Source organism: Salvelinus fontinalis, chromosome 22, assembly GCF_029448725.1.
Source record: "Salvelinus fontinalis isolate EN_2023a chromosome 22, ASM2944872v1, whole genome shotgun sequence".
NCBI lineage: Eukaryota > Metazoa > Chordata > Actinopteri > Salmoniformes > Salmonidae > Salvelinus > Salvelinus fontinalis.
In genome coordinates, this window is record NC_074686.1 from 1,572,567 (window position 1) to 1,578,128 (window position 5,562).

Sequence of the window (5,562 nt, forward strand, 5' to 3'; positions counted from 1 at the left end):
GTGGGTTTGATCACTGGACATGAGGTAATTTTTAAGTTGTTGTTTTTCTTTAGCCTCTGCATTGGCTTCAAGGAAACTTCCCACAGCTTTGTTTGTTGGCATCAATCGTGTGTGCTACGCTGCTCCTCTGAAAGTAAGTCATGTCATCCGTTTTCATTTGACATTGTGACATCAGTGTTACATGAAAGTTGCTTGTCATTGTTACATGACAGTAGGTTGTCGTTAGACAAAGCTGTATGAAGTGTGAACTGGAGCGTTCTTGGATCCACAAAAAAAAGTGTTTTTTGGAGAAAGTGGGCATCGATCCCACTGCCTCTCGCATGCTAAGCAAGCAGTCTACCATTTGAGCTAATTCCCCAGCATTTATGATTTGCCACAAGGAGCAACCAAGAGGGTCCAGTCTTGTCAGGCTATGCTGTTGGTGGACTTGCTCGTTTACGCGCCAGCACTGTCCGAGGCTCTGTGCATCTTAAAAATATTGATATGTTGCAAGCGGCCGATTAGCTCAGTTGCTTAGAGCGTGGTACTAATAACGCCAAGGTTGTGGGTTTGATCCCCGTACTGGACATGACGTAATTTTTAAGTTGTTGTTTTTCTTTAGCCTCTGCATTGGCTTCAAGGAAACTTCCCACAGCTTTGTTTGTTGGCATCAATTGTGTGTGCTACGCTGCTCCTCTGAAAGTAAGTCATGTCATTCGTTTTCATCTGACATTGTGACATCAGTGTTACATGAAAGTTGCTTGTCATTGTTACATGACAGTAGGTTGTCGTTAGACAAAGCTGCACGAAGTGTGAACCGGAGCGTTCTTGGATCCACAAAAAAATGTGATTTTTGGAGAATGTGGGCATCGATCCCACTAAATCTCGCATGCGAAGCAAGCGCTCTACCATTTGAGCTAATTCCCCAGCGTTTATGATTTGCCACAAGGAGCAACCAAGAGGGTCCAGTCTTGTCAGGCTATGCTGTTGGTGGACTTGCTCGTTTACGCGCCAGCACTGTCCGAGGCTCTGTGCATCCTAAAAATGTTGATATGTTTTAAGTGGCAGGTTAGCTCAGTTGGTTAGCGCGTGGTGCTAATAACGCCAAGGTCGTGGGTTTGATCCCCGTACTGGACATGAGGTAATTTTTAAGTTGTTGTTTTTCTTTAGCCTCTGCATTGGCTTCAAGGAAACTTCCCACAGCTTTGTTTGTTGGCATCAATTGTGTGTGCTACGCTGCTCCTCTGAAAGTAAGTCATGTCATCCGTTTTCATCTGACATTGTGACATCAGTGTTACATGAAAGTTGCTTGTCATTGTTACATGACAGTAGGTTGTCGTTAGACAAAGCTGCATGGAGTGTGAACTGGAGCGTTCTTGGATCCACAAAAAAAAGTGTTTTTTGGAGAATGTGGGCATCGATCCCACTACCTCTCGCATGCTAAGCAAGCGCTCTACCATTTGAGCTAATTCCCCAGCGTTTGTGATGTGGCACAAGGAGCAACCAAGAGGGTCCAGTCTTGTCAGGCTATGCTGTTGGTGGACTTGCTCGTTTACGCGCCAGCACTGTCCGAGGCTCTGTGCATCCTAAAAATGTTGATATGTGCAAGTGGCCGGTTAGCTCAGTTGGTTAGACCGTGTTGCTAATAAAGCCAAGTTTGTGGGTTCGATCCCCGGACTGGACAGGAGGTACTTTTTAAGTTGTTGTTTTTCTTTATCCTCTGCATTGGCTTCAGGGAAACTTCCCACAGCTTTGTTTGTCGGCATCAATTGTGTGTGCTACGCTGCTCCTCTGAAAGTAAGTCATGTCATTCGTTTTCATCTGACATTGTGACATCAGTGTTACATGAAAGTTGCTTGTCATTGTTACATGAGAGTAGGTTGTCATTAGACAAAGCTGCATGAAGTGTGAACTGGAGCATTCTTGGATCCACGAAAAAATTGTGTTTTTTGGAGAAAGTGGGCATCGATCCCACTACCTCTCGCATGCTAAGCAAGCACTCTTCCATTTGAGCTAATTCCCCAGCGTTAATGAGTTGCCACAAGCAGAAACCAAGAGGGTCCAGTCTTGTCAGGCTATGCTGTTGGTGGACTTGCTCGTTTACGCGCCAGCACTGTCCGAGGCTCTGTGCATCCTAAAAATGTTGATATGGTGCAAGCGGCCGGTTAGCTCAGTTGGTTAGAGTGTGGTGCTAATAACGCCAAGGTCGTAGGTTTGATCCCCGTACTGGCCATGAGGTACATTATAAGTTGTTGTTTTTCTTTATCCTCTGCATTGGCTTCAAGGAAACTTCCCACAGCTTTGTTTGTGGGCATCAATTGTGTGTGCTACGCTGCTCCTCTGAAAGTAAGTCATGTCATTCGTTTTCATCTGACATTGTGACATCGGTGTTACATGAAAGTTGTTTGTCATTGTTACATGAGAGTAGGTTGTCGTTAGACAAAGCTGCATGAAGTGTGAACTGGAGCGTTCTTGGATCCACAAAAAAAAATGTTTTTTGGAGAATGTGGGTATCGATCCCACTACCTCTCACATGCGAAGCAAGCGCTCTACCATTTGAGCTAATTCCCCAGGGTTTATGATTTGCCACAAGGAGCAACCAAGAGGGTCCAGTCTTGTCAGGCTATGCTGTTGGTGGACTTGCTCGTTTACGCGCCAGCACTGGCCGAGGCTCTGTGCATCCAAAAAATGTTGCTATGTTGCAAGCAGCCGGTTAGCTCAGTTGGTTAGAGCATGGTACTAATAACACCAAGTTCGTGGGTTCGTTCCCCGTACTGGACAGGAGGTACATTTTAAGTTGTTGTTTTTCTTTATCCTCTGCATTGGCTTCAAGGAAACTTCCCACAGCTTTGTTTGTTGGGATCAATTGTGTGTGCTACGCTGCTCCTCTGAAAGTAAGTCATGTCATTCGTTTTCATCTGACATTGTGACATCAGTGTTACATGAAAGTTGCTTGTCATTGTTACATGACAGTAGGTTGTCGTTAGACAAAGCTGCATGAAGTGTGAACTGGAGCGTTCTTGGATCTACAAAAAGAATTGTTTTTTGGAGAATGTGGGCATCGATCCCACTATCTCTCTTATGCGAAACAAGCGCTCTACCATTTGAGCTAATTCCCCAGCATTTATGATTTGCCACAAGGAGCAACCAAGAGGGTCCAGTCTTGTCAGGCTACGCTGTTGATGGACTTGCTCGTTTACGCGCCAGCACTGTCCGAGGCTCTGTGCATCCTAAAAATGTTGCTATGTTGCAAGCGGCCGGTTAGCTCAGTTGGTTAGAGCCTGTTGCTAATAACGCCAAGATCGTGGGTTTGATCCCCATACTGGCCATGAGGTACATTTTAAGATGTTGTTTTTTCTTTAGCCTCTGCATTGGCTTCAAGGAAATGTCCCACAGCTTTGTTTGTTGGCATCAATTGTGTGTGCTACGCTTCTCCTCTGAAAGTAAGTCATGTCATTCGTTTTCATCTGACATTGTGACATCAGTGTTACATGAAAGTTGCTTGTCATTGTTACATGACAGTAGATTGTCGTTAGACAAAGCTGCATGAAGTGTGAACCGGAGCGTTCTTGGATCCACAAAAAAATGTGATTTTTGGAGAATGTGGGCATCGATCCCACTACCTCTCGCATGCGAAGCAAGCACTCTACCATTTGAGCTAATTCCCCAGCGTTTATGATTTGCCACAAGGAACAACCAAGAGGGTCCAGTCTTGTCAGGCTATGCTGTTGATGGACTTGCTCGTTTACGCGCCAGCACTGGCCGAGGCTCTGTGCATCCTAAAAATTTTAGTATGTTGCAATTTCCCGGTTAGCTCAGTTGGTTAGAGTGTTGTGCTAATAACGCCAAGGTCGTGGGTTCGATCTCTGTACTGTCCATGAGGTACATTTTAAGTTGTTGTTTTTCTTTATCCTCTGCATTGGCTTCAAGGAAACTTCCCACAGCTTTGTTTGTTGGCATCAATTGTGTGTGCTACGCTGCTCCTCTGAAAGTAAGTCATGTCATTCGTTTTCATCTGACATTGTGACATCAGTGTTACATGAAAGTTGCTTGTCATTGTTACATGACAGTAGGTTGTCGTTAGACAAAGCTGCATGAAGTGTGAACTGGAGCGTTCTTTGATCCACAAAAAAATTTGTTTTTTCTAGAATGTGGGCATCGATCCCACTACCTCTCGCATGCTAAGCAAGCACTCTACCATTTGAGCTAATTCCCCAGCGTTTATAATTTGCCACAAGAAGCAACCAAGAGGGTCCAGTCTTGTCAGGCTATGCTGTTGGTGGACTTGCTCGTTTACGCGCCAGCACTGGCCGAGGATCTGTGCATACTATAAATGTTGCTATGTTGCAAGTGGACGGTTAGCTCAGTTGGTTAGAGCGTGGTGCTAATAATGCCAAGTTCGTGGGATCGATCCCCGTACTGGACAGGAAGTACATTTTAAGTTGTTGTTTTTCTTTATCCTCTGCATTGGCTGCAAGGAAACTTCCCACAGCTTTGTTTGTCGGCATCAATTGTGTGTGCTACGCTGCTCCTCTGAAAGTAAGTCATGTCATTCGTTTTCATCTGACATTGTGACATCAGTGTTACATGAAAGTTGCTTGTCATTGTTACATGACAGTAGGTTGTCGTTAGACAAAGCTGCATGAAGTGTGAACCGGAGCGTTCTTGGATCCACAAAAAAAGTGATTTTTGGAGAATGTGGGCATCGATCCCACTACCTCTCGCATGCGAAGCAAGCACTCTACCATTTGAGCCAATTCCCCAGAGTTTATGATTTGCCACAAGGAGCAACCAAGAGGGTCCAGTCTTGTCAGGCTATGCTGTTGGTGTACTTGCTCGTTTACGCGCCAGCACTGGCCGAGGCTCTGTGCATCCAAAAAATGTTGCTATGTTGCAAGCGGCCGGTTAGATCAGTTTGTTAGAGCATGGTGCTAATAACGCCAAGGTCGTGGGTTCGTTCCCCGTACTGGACATGAGGTACATTTTAAGTTGTTGTTTTTCTTTATCCTCTGCATTGGCTTCAAGGAAACTTCCCACAGCTTTGTTTGTTGGCATCAATTGTGTGTGCTACGCTGCTCCTCTGAAAGTAAGTCATGTCATTCGTTTTCATCTGACATTGTGACATCAGTGTTACATGAAAGTTGCTTGTCATTGTTACATGACAGTAGGTTGTCGTTAGACAAAGCTGCATGAAGTGTGAACTGGAGCGTTCTTGGATCCACAAAAGAAATTGTTTTTTGGAGAATGTGGGAATCGATCCCACTACCTCTCGCATGTTAAGCAAGTACTCTACCATTTGAGCTAATTCCCCAGCGTTTATAATTTGCCACAAGAAGCAACCAAGAGGGTCCAGTCTTGTCAGGCAATTCTGTTGGTGGACTTGTTTGTTTACGCGCCAGCACTGGCCGAGGCTCTGTGCATCCTAATTTTTTTTATCTATTTCAAGTGGCCGGTTAGCTCAGTTGGTTAGAGCGTGGTGCTAATAACCCCAAGGTCATGGGTTCGCTCCACGTACTGGCCATGAGGTACATTTTAAGTTGTTGTTTTTCTTTACCCTCTGCATTGGCTTCAAGGAAACTTCCC

The 5,562-nt window shown here is 45.0% G+C and overlaps 1 non-coding gene across 1 annotated transcript; it reads right to left on the reverse strand.

The window, feature by feature from the left end:
- Positions 1-5,217: 5,217 nt before the first annotated feature.
- On the reverse strand, positions 5,218-5,290 carry trnav-aac (transfer RNA valine (anticodon AAC)). Its single transcript has one exon. It is a non-coding gene; the product is annotated as a tRNA-Val (tRNA).
- Between the last annotated feature and the right edge of the window lie 272 nt (positions 5,291-5,562).